Genomic DNA, 17,865 nt, shown 5'->3' on the forward strand with positions numbered 1-17,865 from the left:
ACAAATTGCAGTGCATAGTTTGTGAAATTATGGTCCTCGGCCTTCCAATGTCCAGCAGTTCTTCTTCTTCATAGGTATTGATTACAAATTTGAAAGACATCGTTTGTGACTAATTTCTCTCTTTTGATGTGTGACTATTAATCGAACCGTGAATATATGAGATGCAAAACAAAACCCATATGACAAAAAAACAATAATACTTCTGTAACCATCCATTTGTGATTAGTTTGTGTACCTTCACTAAGAAGTGAAGCCACTCGTTGCTATCGGTGCCGTCTCTATAACAGAAACAAATTATCCCGCATTATCGAATTGACTGGAGGATTTCTGTAATTTAATGATGTGATGTGTACCCATTTATAGTCAAAGGTTCTACATAGTTTAGGGGCTTCTTATGTGTTCTGCTGGCAAGTGGCTGAATTTCTACATTAAATTATTTATTGATAAACTATTTCACATTACTTAGCCGATTTCATATCGCTGATGCGAAAAAATTCGTCAGACGTTGCTGCGGGGCTGTGCAAATAACAAGAGAAACTAAAATAACATGACGTTTTAGAAGTATTAGTTTTGGCACAATAAAGTCCTGGTTTGACTTTCCTGCTCCTGCTTCAGAACCCGTTCGGGTAGGTCGCATGTGGCAGGAACAGCAGAGAGGTGGATCCGGTTAATTAATAATTAATACGCACCCTTTGTTCTTCATGGATGAGAGAACGTTGCCGGCTTCATTATTCGTGCCCATGACGTCCATGACAACATAAAATCTATTATTCACGGTGAAGGGGGGTGGCAGGAATAATGATTGGCAGAGTTCGGGGTGTGGCCTTCCTTTCTGCCCTTTCCCGTCCCCTCCACCCTTCCGCCCATGAAGAACGCGAACTATGCAGCGCCCACCGGCTCCTGCTGCTTCCACTGAGCTCCAGGATCAATCAGCCACCTGAGGTCCCTACAGCACAGAGATGCCTGAACGTGGACTCAGTTCAGGAAAAGGGTAAGTGAACTATTGTGTGTAGCTCAAGTGCAAAAATGTCAAAATAATGAAGTGATACCATGATAAAACGCGCCCCATAATTTGCCATCTCTTCCCGCATAATTTACTCAACCCTGCCGCATAATTTGGCCCTACCTGCCGCATAATTCCATAGTGCCAATATCGGTAACACTCCCCATCGCTCCCACAGCACTTATTTAGAGAAATAATCAGACAAGACACATTCTTAGTGGAGAAAATTGCTGCAGGTTTATTTGCATACTAAATATGCCAACATGGTGGGTTATCATAGAGGCGATCCCAGGGCAGGCAGCCCCTCACCGCCTGCCCACCTGATGAGCCAAAAAACACCGTGGCCCTCACCAACCGGTGTTTGTTAGATTTGGGGGAGGGATGGCTATAACGCAGATCAAGTAAAACATTAAAAGGAGGAGGAGAGGGGTACATTATATTTGTTTCTACCCTTAGCGTATAATAAAATATCCATAATACTTTCTTTTGTCTTTAAAATCATCAAAGAAAATGTTGTCTTTAATTATTTGGAACTCCCGCCATTTTTTAAAAATTTAATAAATCCCAGCTTTAGATGCCTCACTAGGAAAGATCAATTCTTTAGCTGCCCTGGTGAGAGCCTAGCACTTGAGCGGTGGTGCCATGCACAGAGCTGCACTAAACTCCCGCCTGTGGTAGCTTGGACATGTTAAATCTTGGACGCATCCCTCATCCCTCAGTTCTGCCATGACTGATGCGGGTGGAAAGAAGTAGAACATCTGTTTGCTGGTGTGCATTGTATTGACTGATTCGTTGGCTGTGGAGTGGAGGACCTGGTAGGAGAGCAGGGTGACCGAGTCACGTGGAACATTACAGCCTGCACCATGAGTGTAGTCTACATCGGATAACAAGGGCTGTGCTAATGCAGTGCATTAGCTACAAAGTTGCTGCACAAGCAAACCCCACCAGGGTCTCTATTATCTCACTGTCCAATAAATAGAGGAACGGCCAGAAATGCTGCCAATGTTTTATACTCTAGAGAAATTGTATTGTGGAAATAAATCACAGAACTCAACCTGGCCAGTCCTCTTGCTTGAAATGGAGACCATAAAAGTACATCCACAAACGTAATGATATATTGCCTCTGTCAGAACACCTTTCAGAGGGCCATGGGGCGAGCAGGAGGAACTGGGCCTAACCGTAGGGTTTAATATGAATTCCCCAGCACACGTGATATATAAGCAACAAGCGTGCACAACCATACGGAGGCGACACAACACGTGTTGGCTTGGGAACAGTTCAATAACTAAAGCTTGAAGAAGGAATAAAAGGCCAAAGAAATAACTTGGATCCATTGTTTTGTTCTAATTACATGTGAATAGCGTCTGAAATTGGTTTAGCTTATGTATCACGTGTGCAGGGAAATTCATATTATGTTCTCTTGTTGCTTAGGCCACAATTTTTAGAAAGGCTGGTGGTTCTCTCAACCTTACAGCACCGTAACTACAGTTAATATGAATCATATATTCTCAGTGGAATCACCCTTTTGGCGCCTGTAACCTATTAATTATACCACACTAACCGTAGGGTTTGAAGCCTTTTACTTCTGATGTCCCTGGCCTGACTTACTATGGATTTTGGAAAAAGGGGGTGGTGGTGGACAGAGCTTCTGAATGATGCAGAATACTCTTACCAAGTCAAGAGATCATGGTTTTAATCCATCACCGTTTTTTAGCTCACTGCACCATCCCAGCTCAGAACCTGGCTATATGCAAATTAGTCTGTTCCTGTCCCAGTGCATGATGGGAACAGGGCAAACCAAACTACCAAGCCAATTCTTATACTGGGAAGGAAACAAGCTTCCGGGGACCGGTTTCTGGCATCACAGCCTTCTTCGGCCCGGCTTGCTTGAATCCTGATGGTGCAATGAGCAAGGGACTCAGACGTGAGTCCCAGGCTCTCCACACCACTGGAGTCAAGCTATCCAGGCTGAAGAAGGCTGGTAGCCAGAAACCGGTCCTTGGATGCTTGATTCCGGTCTGGGAAAGACATGGCTTGGTAGTTCGGACTGGACTGTTCCCATGAGGCACAGGGTCAGAGCTGATTTGCATATAGCCAGTGTCTAACCCAGGGTGGTGTGGAGTGCAAAAAAACGATGGATTTAGGCCCAGATCCTTGTACTGGGGTGAATGTATGACATTGTTCTACATTCTGTCCATCAACTGTGTTTTTTGCAATTTTCACCCCGAGTGGGCTGGGTATGCTCAGACGTGAGTCCCAAGCTCTCCACACCACTGGAGTCAAGCTATCCAGGCTGAAGAAGGCTGGTAGCCAGAAACTGGTACTTGGATGCTTGATTCCGGTCTGGGAAAGACATGGCTTGGTAGTTCGGACTGGACTGTTCCCATGAGGCACAGGGTCAGAGCTGATTTGCATATAGCCAGTGTCTAACCCAGGGTGGTGTGGAGTGCAAAAAAACGATGGATTTAGGCCCAGATCCTTGTACTGGGGTGAATGTATGACATTGTTCTACATTCTGTCCATCAACTGTGTTTTCTGACTTACTATGGATCCTGAGCAACCGGACCAAGTACGCCTTCCGCACTTGACTCTCAGTAGTAGGGTGGTCAAGCAGTCCGAGGCTTCTCAGGGAAGGTACATGCAGGGAGTCTTGGGGTGGGGGGGAGGCAACACAGGCTCCCACTAAAAATATGTTCAATAGCAGCAATACTTGTTTATCCAGTCAAATACTTATTTTTTAGGAAAAAGGAGGGTTTATATGCAAACAAAATGTAAAATACGGCATACATAAGCAATATGCACAGTCACCCGTGGCTCTAGTGTTCAATAGGTAGGTCCCTGAGTCCTACTTACCTCCCACCAACAGTAGTGGTTATTCCCCTTTCACTCTAGGCTATTTTCCCATTAAGCCCCACTAGTACTGCAAGTCTCAGGAGACCCACTCCAACTCTTCCAAAGTCAAAAGTGTTCCAGCACCCAAAGAGATATGCGGCAGAACAACTTCCCTCTGGGCCTTCTGGCCCTGCGGTCAGTCTTACCCTCTCCTGCAGGGGTTGAACTACCAGAGTCCCAGTGAGCATTTTTCTCTCAGACATCACAGAGGGCTGGAGTGGCTGCTGACAGCGAGTAGCACTCATAGCTTAGCTGAGGCTGTGGCTGGGCTTCCACGTAGCTTCCACCAGTGAAATGGTAAGTTCATCTGATCCTCCTCACTAGTGGGAGGGACGATCGCTAGGATTCAGATTCTCAGTCGGAGCTCAGGTGCGCACAGGTCACTATGTCGTCTGCTCCTCTCAAAAGTGGCTGAGCCAGACTGTGACTCTTGTTCTTCACAGGGGCCCCCTTGGCATACGGGATCACCGACTTTACTCTGCACACTGGGGCCGGATCACGCATGGCAGCATTATCCTTTTCATGGCAGCCCTCTCTGGAATACAGGACCGCCAATTTCACGCTGCACATGGGCTGTGGCACGATCGGCACAGCAGGAATTTTCATGGCAGATCACTCTGGCATATGAGGTCACCGACTTCACTTTGCACATTGGCGGCGGCGAGATTGGTGCAACCTTGGCTAGCTTCACGGTGGCTCCCCTCTGGCATATGGGGTCACCATCTTGAATCTGCACACAGGCAATCCCGATCAGTGCAGCAGCTGTCTCCTCACACCATGCTACAGAGATCCACTCGCCAGGATCCCCCACTGGACAGTGCTCCCTCCAAGCTGTCCACTCGTTCTCACAGGGCTCACTGGTCTTGGCAAGCAGGCAGGCACCAATGATCCAGGCTCATGAGGCAGATGGTCTTGAATTTCTCTGGGTGATGTCCCCTCACCCAGCTGGAGTCTAGCCTTAGTTCCCAGCCTTAGTCACAGATAGAAGTCTTGCAGAGCCTCTCCTCCTCGCACAGCCCGACTGGCTGCTTGACAATTACCAATTTTAGAGGCCTTGAGCTCCTCTTCTTATCCACTCACCAAATGTAGTTTAGGATCTGAGCCTTTGAAGTTTGTGCTGATGGTCTGCATCCTTTTGAAGTGCCTACTCCTCTGTCCTGCCCTTCTTCCAGAAATCAGTCCATCACAACATGAACAACTCCAAATGTGATAGCTCCACAGGACAGGCGATGGGATTCACTAGAGGTTCATCTCCGGATGTCAACCACAGTGGTATGTACATCAAAAGGTTACCACATGGCCCCAACCCTGTTCTTTATGATTCTTTTACCTGCACCATCTCCCTCCTGAGATGTCCCTGAATAATCAAATATCACCCTTTGAAGTGTACTGAAGAGCATGGCTCTCCTTTCTCTAGTGTGTGTTCCACCCTGCCCCTAGGAATGCACCAATACACAAATATGTCTGGGGGATTCCTCTATCTCCACATGCTCTTCCAGTCAGCCCTGGGTCTCCCAAAATAGACCCAGAGTCTTTGATGTATCATACCATTCACAGGCACACATACATACAGCATACATCTGTACCCACATGGACTGCACAGCAGTATATACGAACTTGATGTAGGACAAGGGTGAGTTAAGCTCACAGCAGCTGAACTAGTGAGACTGTAGGTCTCCATCCAGTGATATAGGTAAAAAGGCCTGTTCACCTCTACAGGTCACTGCAGGGTATGCTGCCACCACGGCGCTCATGCTGCTTACCTTCTGGCGAAAACAGTAGCCTTTCACCACGATGAGCGTAGCTCTTTGGGAGCCTGTCTCGGTCCAATAAGACCCCAATCCATGAGACAGGACTGCCATGGTGCACAAACCTGACCAGTGTTTGCACAACAGGAAAAAGCACCAGGGATCCAGATGCTATTGCAGCTGGGGCACTCAAGGCAGGTGTGCACCATGGAAGGAACTTTTTCCCTTCCAACCACCTCTGCCATGCACAACTGCTCGATGGTAGTGCGGTTTATGGAGGATATGCTTCTCTTACACTTGTTTTCTCGGTCAGCTTCATGACAAGTGCTATACAACAAGCAAGATACGATTGTAGACCTTTGGCTTAAATAAATATCAGCCTCAAGGCCCCTCAGTGAGCAAGGAAAGATTGGATTGTTTATTCTAAATAAGTACAACAAGGTCATCTTTAGGCATGCAGCTTTTAATTTCGAGAATAATATTCAAATGGAAATATGCTTCGAAGGGAGCATGAGGCCTAAGCCTTATGTGTTCAGTTGCAGGAAGGATGTTCTAATAGGCAATGATTTGGACTTGCCTTCAGAGGCTGTACACCTTTCAGATTTTAGAACCTGTTCATACAGCTGAGGGGGTTACTTATGGGGAAGAGGCACGACACGCTGAAATGCTGATTTGTGAATAGTAGGATTATGTATAGCAGAGCTATAGAACCTGAATGACCCTGGAAAAAGATGTTGATAAACATCTGCACAAAAAACACGGTTACAAAAAGTTGTAGGCAAAATAATGGTGAATTAATTTAGGGCAATTGAAAATGAGATAGTTGTAATAATTCTAAGTGAATATAAATTTAAGTAGGATTACGAGATAATGATTTAGTAGTTTTATTAGGTTATGGTACTATCTTGTTTTAACCCAAGCTGGCCTAGTAATGCCACAGCAGGAGATCTGCATAAATGAGGCGGTATGTCTGCAAGCTTTTAGTTTCACAATTCAGATCACAGTTCCCACAAGTATGAGAAGGAACAACATAAAAGTGGGTTATTAGAAGCACTAAATAATATATCACAAGGTTTTAATATTGAATTGAATTTAAATTAACAATTTGAGATAGCTTGTTGTTTTCAACCAGAAATTGATGTAATTGAATCTTTATTTTTGTCTTAAATGCAACATGTTAAGGCTCTTTATTGATTTGCTAGAACAGGTTTTTGATAATGTATGTTAACAACATTCTGGTTAGGGAATTATTTAAGACTCGGATTTTAATGCAATGTGTACCGTCAAGACACTCATAGATGAGAAGATTAAAGCTTTATTCCCTTTTCTTTACTTTTAAATGCAGTCTAGTGGTTAAAGCGGCCGACTTTCGAACATGGAGTATCAGGTTCGAATCCCAACATTTTGAGAGTCTGGGCACATCACTCAATCTCCCGGTGCCTAAAAAAGTCTGTTGTAAAGCACTATAGGGTCCTTGCACCGCATTTTCACTATAAAAATGGCAACCCAAAATTGACAAATAGCAGTACTTCTCAGTACACAACTGTGAGGGAAAAAGCCAATTAATAATAATGATATCAGACAAAGATACGGATTTTTTGATCCTCTCAATGTAAACACAAATATAAATAGTTCTTGTATGACCAAATATTTTGAAATAGATAGTCTATATCCATAGGATTTAATAATGACCATTCATTAAAAAAGTACTTTTCTAGAGTTCATCATTATTCTGGTGTTTCTAAGACTCATGTTCAAAACTGCAATTTGCACAGCCAGTCTGGAAATTATTGTTGCAGGTGTATATATAGTTAGTATTCCTTCACCACCTTTGACTCTCTTAACCAATTTACTTAAATGTAGTATCCAAGCAAAAGGTTTGCGACAGAAGATCAAAGCGCCTTAAAATAATTTGGTTTAGAAATAGAACATTTCTGACAAAACCAACATTTGATACATTGGGCTTTAATAAGGGCACATGTTTAATACTCATGCCCATATCATCCCTTTTAAATACCTTAAATAATAGCATTTTGTAAAATATGTCAAATTAAATAGACTTAGATATAGGTTTGCCACAGGAGTTCAAGGCATATTCAAATATTTTGTCACAAATACCACCATATTATACAAAAATTATACTTGATAAGGACACCTGTTTGGTACCCATGTCCCTTTTATCACATACCCCTATAAATGTCTTTAACAGTAGCAACTTTGTAAAAAGGTTATGTCCCCATCAAATGAAATACATTTGGTATTTAATAACCTAGATGCTTGTTTGCTTGGCATTTTGGTGTGAGTCATAGGTATTCCTTTCATACCAAACCAGATATTTAGAAACATTCATTTAAAATATGTATTTGTTACTTTTGGGGTAAAATGTAATCTCCTTGTAAATCTGGCACAGGTGGGGATAATTTCGTTCTAAAAAGAGACAGTCATTCGACAGAAAGGAAATGCAGTTTAGGACCCACTTTTTGCTAGATTGTTCCTCCCCTAAAATAATCTCTTTATTTAAGGAAATATCATCATCATCAAAAACTTTATTGCGGCCGTTTATAGCCATAAAAGCACATTATATTTACATCAATTATATATCCAAGCTGGATTGAAATTACTAGATCACAGCGTGCATTGGCATCTAGGCATAAAATGGAAAATAGTACATTTCATTAAAGATATAAAATCATCGTTATGGGAATTTCATGATTTTAAAACATACCATAAAAATATAAATTAGATATAAAAGATTCATAAAATTCTAAGAAGAGTCCCAAGGTCGACATCCGAACCCAAAGTGCATACTACTAAATCTCAATCTAATTTACCTAAGTCCACCTCAGACTAAAATTAGGGATTCCTGAATTAATCATAGTGCCAGAAATAGAAAGAACGGGTGTTATAGATTACTTGTGGTCTGCTCCACTTTTAGCAAATTCCTTCGAGTTAACCACATAGCAAACAAGAATTTTGATATTACAGCCACCTGAACCAGGTCACTGTCTGTTTTAGGATCCTAAAAATATCAAGATAACTCCTACTACCCAGGTTCCTACACAGTTGGATGATCCACTTCTGCCTAGCTTGTTTATATGCCCCGCAGAAGAGCATTACATGAACCATAGTTTCTTCCTCCACGTGGCAGCCAGGACAAAGTCAACTGGATACTCCCGCCCACGTATTTGTAGTCGCAAATAGCGGTAGGGTTCCATATCTAAATTGTAGAAACAACTTCTTCGCTAATGTCGGTTGAATAGAATCCAACACCCGCTCAAACTCGTAGTGGCACTTAAAATCCAGGAACCCATAGGTTAGGCTCGCTGAGTTGACTGACTGCAGTATTTTAGTCAGTTTATACTCCTTTAGTGCACTAGCCAAAACTTTCTTAGAAAATGGCTGGGCAGGAGACTTCTGGATTCATCCAAAGATTCTCCCTACCAATTGCCCTAAAGGAGTCCCTTATAAATGAAAGCCAAGGTATACTACCAGCCCCTAATACTGACATTACTGCTTTTAATTCTTCCCTATAACATCCCAACTCTGGAATACTCCACAACCACCGCCAATAAAGAAACGGACGTGCCGCAATAAGATCCGCAATAAGAAGGATATTCAAATCCATCCTTAGAGGAACTAATGGTGTGTTTTTCGGTATGGTCAGAATCTGTCTAATAAAAGTATTTTCAGTTATTGTGAGAGCATTAGAAAGACTATGCCCCCACAATTCTGCCCCATACAGGGAAGCTGACCTAACTTGAAGTTTGTAGATTTCAAGTGGTGGGCTTAAAATCTTTAAAACACATTTCTTCTGGACTTTTAAAATCCCCCCTGTAGCCTGAATCAATTTTAGATTAGCCTTGTCCATTTGGGGGCACCACCCCATTTTATCATTTAAAGAGAGTCAAAATGGGTACCCTTTCAAGGGGTCTGTTCTCCATCATCGGGTGCGGGCAGTTAATGGAATTAGCATTAAAGACCATGTACTTGGTTTTGTTAATATTAACCACAAGATTCCTCTTTTTGCAGAACTGGCTAAATACATTTAGCACATGCTGCATACCCATTGCTGACTTTGAAAGCAGCAGGGTATCGTCCGCAAACATTAATGCAGGGAATCTACGGATAGCCAGTTTCGGGGAATCAATATCCTTAGTGGCAGAAAGCTCTTGAATTAAACCGTTTAGGAAGAGGGAGAAGAGGGTCAGCGCAAGCACACAGCCCTGCCTCACCCCCTTACCCACGGAAAACGGAGCCGTCAATTGCCCATTATTGCCATATCTTACTCTAGCGAAGGTATCTTCGTGGAGTTGTTTAAACTGAAAGCATAGATATGGCGGAACTCCCATAGCCAACAGAATACTCCAAAGCTGGTTACGGTCCACCATATCAAATGCGGATTTCAGATCCATGAAGGTAAGATATAAGCTCCCTTCTTCAAATACTACGTGCTTCCAGTAAATAAGCTGTAGCATGAATAACTGATCTATAGTGGAGGTTTTGGCCCTGAAACCTGCTTGCAATGGGGTCAAAATACCATGGTCTCGAATCCATTCCTGCAAACTTTCTAATAACACCCTTGCGTATATTTTTTGAGACACATCAATTAGGCTAATTGGCCTATAATTGGCCGGCTCCATGGGGGACCCCATTTTATAAATGGGATAATCTCGGCCCCTGCCCATTTGCTAGGAGCCTGAAGGCCCTGAAGAATTGTGTTAAAGAGTAATTGGAGATAGGGTACCCACACTGCCTGTTCATTTTTATACAGGTCTCCCAGGATCCTATCTAATCCTGGTGCTTTATTCAGTTGGAGCTTATCTAAAGCTAGTTTAACCTCAGCCTTGGTGCAAAGTGGTATTTTCCACGATGGATCAGAGGTTTGGAGACAAACCGGCGACTCACTTGGTTCAAATGACATAATTGAATATAGTTCCTTAAAGTATAGGCGCCAGGCTTCCTCAGCGATATTTGGTTCAATAGTAGTCTTACCCTCTGATTTCCCTGTATGAACCAAATTCCAAAAGGACCTTGCATCTTTTGCGTCTAGGGCAGTCTTTATAGCCTGCCATCTATCTGCTTCCCATTCTGATTTACTTTAAAAAAAAATTTTTTAAATCTAGCCTAGCTTCCTTTATGCGTAAACGGTCCTCCCCCTTGAAGGTTGATAACAGAGTTCGCTTTGCCACCCTACAACCCCTGCTAAACCAGGGTTTTTTTCCCCCACGTGGTTTACTCAATATTGGCCTGCTATTAAAAAAATAGTCCCCCAGGGTTACAACCAATTCCTGGTGAATTTTCCCTAGGTCATCACAATGGCCAACGTTTGGGCTTTTTCCGGAAACAGTGCTTGCCTTTTCTAGAATGGGGATAATATTGTTAGGAAAAAACAACGAATAACTGTGGGTCTCAAGCAAAACTATGTGTGTAAAAACTGGCCGAATATCTGCTTCAAGAATTACTTTGGAGGCAAACTACTGGACAAAAATCCACTGTGAAAAATGTCCATCAGTTACACGATTCGTACCGCCCAGTACATCATTTGGTCTACTTCACAGTAGGTAGTCCATTGTCTATCTCCATAAACAAAGAGAGCAGACAGATGTCTGGTGATTGTTGTTATAGTTGTAACTGAAAGCAGTGCATAGGTGATTTAGTGAAAAACAGTGAGAGTGTTCAGAATAAAATTGGATAGAGCATGCAATATAACTTTATTCTGGAGCCATGCCCTTCCAAATATAAAATCAATAGAGTGCAATAAAGTCAGATGTTTCAATCAAATACCTTCTGACTGGGTAATCTGGTCGACATGTTTCTGCGGACTTACACGGTCGAAATATGTACCTGCCGCTTCATCACGACCCATAAACTAAATTGCTACTGCTTATATGTGAAAAAGAAATGGAAATTAACAATAGGACTTAAGTGAACACTAATGCTGAAAGTCACTTGTTCACTTACAGTTTTCCTCCTTTGGTTTAGAAGTCCATTTATAGATTCGTCAGAATATCCACACATAGACAAAAAATAAAATGTAATAACACAATCATTAGTAAGGGTTATTTCTTAGACATTGCTATCATGTAAATGTTAGCATAGAAGGTATGATGACCTTAGTATGCCCTCCAGTATTCATACGTAACATGGGACTCACCTCAATTTGTGAGGGGAAAGGCCTCGCCTCACCTGGCAAACAGCTCAGGGATATGAAGCACCGCTCTGCGTTGTAAAAAAATATATTCAAGAGTTTATGAAGAAAACACATGACCACTCATCGATGTAGAACTCATTCCCAATAAAACACCTGTCTACTCAATACGTATGTTTAAGGGAGACTATCTAACTTCTGAAATCCTGACGTTGTTCGTCAGCCATGCGGAACACTCAGTTCAAAAGTATGATCATCGCGTAAACCGCAGGTATCTTGAGGAACTAGTCCTCTCAACTTATTATCTCAAATCGCTACTTCATAACGTTTATCAAACCTACCATGCCTCATTCTGGATGTGATTACACCCTAGTCGCACAATGCAAGCGGCATACTTAGCGCGGTCAATCCATTCCATTTAATCATGCCCAAACAGCGCGCTTGCATTGTAGGGTTAAACTGAGTTTGTCTCTCCTCCAAACACCCTTACCTCTCCGTCGGTACTTCCAACAGCCTGCCGTGCTGTTTGGGGAGGTGCCGCGGAAGAGGTAGGGTACTTCCTTATTGTTTTTCGCGCGGCCGTGATTGGGCCGCCGCATTCTCAGTGAACTACCCTGAATCATGGGAAGTGTAGTTTCCTTTAGCGTATTATGCACTTCCTTAATGTTTGAAGCGCAACGATGATTAAGCCACCCATTCTACATTCCACTCTCAAGACTCATGGGTAATGTAGTTTAGAAAAAACGTATATTATAATATAACGATCTCACTATTATAATGACGTTTGTAATGTAGGATGATATTTGTATTTCCATATACATCCGCTAGGTCACTCGTTTTATTAGGAACACATAGGGAGCATGCCTCTTGTATTAATTATAGCGCATTTATTTCAAGATCGCGATGAAGTTAGACATTCTCTCCCACCATGTATCTAGAGTTTTGGAGTTTTAGTCCCTTCCTACAGGGATGCAACGTTAAATGATTAGGTCTTCAGTCCACATTATTGTGTTCAAAACCTTAAGACACAGGTTAGCTGTGGATACTTAGATCTTTTGCCTATATTATCTTGTCTTGGACATTCTAGTGCATTACGGGATACGTAGTCAGCACATATGCTCCAACTATTAGAATAGTGCAACTCCATATGCTATGGTCATTGAGACTCAAAATGGATGTCTATCCGTAACTGCCTCAAATGTCATATTAGCAGATGGCCAAAGATCTCAACGCCGCTTCTATGCACTCTGCACTCGTCATTATATTCCTGTTTCATAGCTCCAGAGAATCCTTTGGACATCACCAAATTTTGGCGCCATTGACGTGGTCTATAGTGTCATCCACGGGATATCTTCATTTAATCCGGCCTTATCACAATTAAGTCGGTACACCCATTTCTGTTCTATCCTGAATAGGTGTTTAGACACATCGGTAATGTGTGCTGGTATATTGGGCTGTTCCAGTACTGTCCATTCAAAGTCTGTAGGTTTATGGCCCACTTGGATGTAGTGATTTGTTAGGCGAGTCGCTTGCTTTTTGCACCTTATTGTGCTCTTGTGCTCCGAGATCCTTATTCTGATTTTCCGGGTAGTCATTTCGACATACCTGAGTGTGCACGGACAAGTGATGAGGTAGATCAAATTGCTACTATTGCAATTTGTAAACCGCGTCTGTTCCCAGCGGCGACTTGTCCCTATGTCTATAGACATTGTATGTTTTGTCTGTGGACATGCGGCACAGTTTCCACACGGGTGGTGCCCTGTTACAGGTGGCATATTCCATAGTGTGCCGACTTGATGTAGCTCTCTGGCTGCCGGTCTAGTGTGAATCAATTGATCTCTCAAGCTAGTCGCTCTTTTGAACGCAAAAAGTGGTTGTTCCAGGGTGTCTTTACCAGTATTCAAAATCATCCAGTGCTTACGTATTATGCGTTGGATCGCATTGGACCTAGCACTGAAAGTATTGACGCATGTAAGTCTGTCATTCTTCACTTTGAGTACTGGTGGATCTAGTAGGGCTTCCCGATTATTGTTAGCTGCTCTCTTTTTGGAGCGTTTAATCAGTTTCTTCGGGTAACTCCTATCACCAAGTTGTTGGGCTAGATCTTCAGAGTGTTTTGCAAAGTCTTCTTTTGACGAACAGTTCCGATGCACTCGTAGGAACTGTCCATATGGCAAGTTGTCACGCAAGGACTTCGGGTGGCAGCTGGTATATTCTAACAAAGAATTCCGAGCCATGGGCTTCCTATACAGCTCTGATTTGAGACCCTGTGGTGTTACTGTTATCAATAGATCTAAGAAGGCCAAGGAGTGATTGTTACTTTCCAATGTGAAACGTAAGAACTTGTTGCGGTTGTTCAACCAGCTGTGAAAGGCCTGAAGGGAGATGTCATCCCCACGCCAGATCACAAGGATGTCATCAATGTATCTCCTCCATGTACGTATTGATGTCATATACGGATTGTCATTGTTGAGGACGTAGTCCTGTTCGAATTTATGCATGTATAGGTTAGCCAGGCTAGGCGCAAAAACGCTGCCCATGCTTGTCCCAGATGTTTGTAGGTAGCACTGGCCTTCAAATTCGAAAAAATTCTCTTTCATGGCTATTGTAGCCAGATTCATGATCATAGAGACAGGAGTTATCGAATCAAGGTCTCGATCACCCAACAGAGTTTCTATCGCTTCTAAGGTTTCATTTTGGGGGATGGAGGTATACAATGACTCTACGTCAAAGGATACCAAAAGGTCCGTTGCAGGACGTTGGTCGTCCGATTATTTCGGGTATTGGATCGATACTGGAACCCTTATCAACGTTCATTGATTTTTTCCTGAGACCTATGGTCAAATTAATGCCAACCTACCTTCAGGATACGAAAGATCTACTTAGACTCTTGCCCGACATAGAATTCGATCCTGCAACGGACATTTTGGTATCCTTTGACGTAGAGTCATTGTATACCTCCATCCCCCAAAATGAAACCTTAGAAGCGATAGAAACTCTGTTGGGTGATCGAGACCTTGATTCGATAACTTCTGTCTCTATGATCATGAATCTGGCTACAATAGCCATGAAAGAGAATTTTTTCGAATTTGAAGGCCAGTGCTACCTACAAACATCTGGGACAAGCATGGGCAGCATTTTTGCGCCTAGCCTGGCTAACCTATACATGCATAAATTCGAACAGGACTACGTCCTCAACAATGACAATCCGTATATGACATCAATACGTACATGGAGGAGATACATTGATGACATCCTTGTGATCTGGCGTGGGGATGACATCTCCCTTCAGGCCTTTCACAGCTGGTTGAACAACCGAAACAAGTTCTTACGTTTCACATTGGAAAGTAACAATCACTCCTTGGCCTTCTTAGATTTATTGATAACAGTAACACCACAGGGTCTCAAATCAGAGCTGTATAGGATGCCTATGGCTCGGAATTCTTTGTTAGAATATACCAGCTGCCACCCGAAGTCCTTGCGTGACAACTTGCCATATGGACAGTTCCTACGAGTGCATCGGAACTGTTCGTCAAAAGAAGACTTTGCAAAACACTCTGAAGATCTAGCCCAACAACTTGGTGATAGGAGTTACCCGAAGAAACTGATTAAACGCTCCAAAAAGAGAGCAGCTAACAATAATCGGGAAGCCCTACTAGATCCACCAGTACTCAAAGTGAAGAATGACAGACTTACATGTGTCAATACTTTCAGTACTAGGTCCAATGCGATCCAACGCATAATACGTAAGCACTGGAAGATTTTGAATACTGGTAAAGACACCCTGGAACAACCACTTTTTGCGTTCAAAAGAGCGACTAGCTTGAGAGAACAATTGATTCACACTAGACCGGCAGCCAGAGAGCTACATCAAGTCGGCACACTATGGAATATGCCACCTGTAACAGGGCACCACCCGTGTGGAAACTGTGCCGCATGTCCACAGATCAAACATACAATGTCTATAGACATAGGGACAAGTCGCCGCTGGGAACAGACGCGGTTTACAAATTGCAATAGTAGCAATTTTATCTACCTCATCACTTGTCTGTGCACACTCAGGTATGTCGGAATGACTACCCGGAAAATCAGAATAAGGATCTCGGAGCACAAGAGCACAATAAGGTGCAAAAAGCAAGCGACTCGCCTAACAAATCACTACATCCAAGTGGGCCATAAACCTACAGACTTTGAATGGACAGTACTGGAACAGCCCAATATACCAACACACATTACCAATGTGTCTAAACACCTATTCAGGATAGAACAGAAATGGGTGTACAGACTTAATTGTGATAAGGCCGGATTAAATGAAGATATCCCGTGGATGACACTATAGACCACGTCAATGGCGTCAAAATTTGGTGATGTCCAAAGGATTCTCTGGAGCTATGAAACAGGAATATAATGAAGAGTGCAGTGTGCATAGAAGCGGCGTTGAGATCTTTGGCCATCTGCTAATATGACATTTGAGGCTGTTACGGATAGACATCCATTTTGAGTCTCAATGACCATAGCATATGGAGTTGCACTATTCTAATAGTTGGAGCATATGTGCTGACTACGTATCCCGTAATGCACTAGAATGTCCAAGACAAGATAATATAGACAAAAGATCTAAGTATCCACAGCTAACCTGTGTCTAAAGGTTTTGAACACAATAATGTGGACTGAAGACCTAATCATTTAACGTTGCATCCCTGTAGGAAGGGACTAAAACTCCAAAACTCTAGATACATGGTGGGAGAGAATGTCTAACTTCATCGCGATCTTGAAATAAATGCGCTATAATTAATACAAGAGGCATGCTCCCTATGTGTTCCTAATAAAACGAGTGACCTAGCGGATGTATATGGAAATACAAATATCATCCTACATTACAAACGTCATTATAATAGTGAGATCATTATATTATAATATACGTTTTTTCTAAACTACATTACCCATGAGTCTTGAGAGTGGAATGTAGAATGGGTGGCTTAATCATCGTTGCGCTTCAAACATTAAGGAAGTGCATAATACGCTAAAGGAAACTACACTTCCCATGATTCAGGGTAGTTCACTGAGAATGCGGCGGCCCAATCACGGCCGCGCGAAAAACAATAAGGAAGTACCCTACCTCTTCCGCGGCACCTCCCCAAACAGCACGGCAGGCTGTTGGAAGTACCGACGGAGAGGTAAGGGTGTTTGGAGGCGAGACAAACTCAGTTTAACCCTAAAATGCAAGCGCGCTGTTTGGGCATGATTAAATGGAATGGATTGACCGCGCTAAGTATGCCGCTTGCATTGTGCGACTAGGGTGTAATCACATCCAGAATGAGGCATGGTAGGTTTGATAAACGTTATGAAGTAGCGATTTGAGATAATAAGTTGAGAGGACTAGTTCCTCAAGATACCTGCGGTTTACGCGATGATCATACTTTTGAACTGAGTGTTCCGCATGGCTGACGAACAACGTCAGGATTTCAGAAGTTAAATAACTTGATACAAGATAGTCTCCCTTAAACATACGTATTGAGTAGACAGGTGTTTTATTGGGAATGAGTTCTACATCGATGAGTGGTCATGTGTTTTCTTCATAAACTCTTGAATATATTTTTTTACAACGCAGAGCGGTGCTTCATATCCCTGAGCTGTTTGCCAGGTGAGGCGAGGCCTTTCCCCTCAAAAATTGAGGTGAGTCCCATGTTACGTATGAATACTGGAGGGCATACTAAGGTCATCATACCTTCTATGCTAACACTTACATGATAGCAATGTCTAAGAAATAACCCTTACTAATGATTGCGTTATTACATTTTATTTTTTGTCTATGTGTGGATATTCTGGCGAATCTATAAATGGACTTCTATACCAAAGGAGGAAAACTGTAAGTGAACAAGTGACTTTCAGCATTAGTGTTCACTTAAGTCCTATTGTTAATTTCCATTTCTTTTTCACATATAAGCAGTAGCAATTTAGTTTATGGGTCCTGATGAAGCGGCAGGTACATATTTCGACCGTGTAAGTCCGCAGAAACATGTCGACCAGATTACCCAGTCAGAAGGTGTTTGATTGAAACATCTGACTTTCTT

Source organism: Lissotriton helveticus, chromosome 8 (assembly GCF_964261635.1).
Source record: "Lissotriton helveticus chromosome 8, aLisHel1.1, whole genome shotgun sequence".
Taxonomy (NCBI): Eukaryota; Metazoa; Chordata; class Amphibia; order Caudata; family Salamandridae; genus Lissotriton; species Lissotriton helveticus.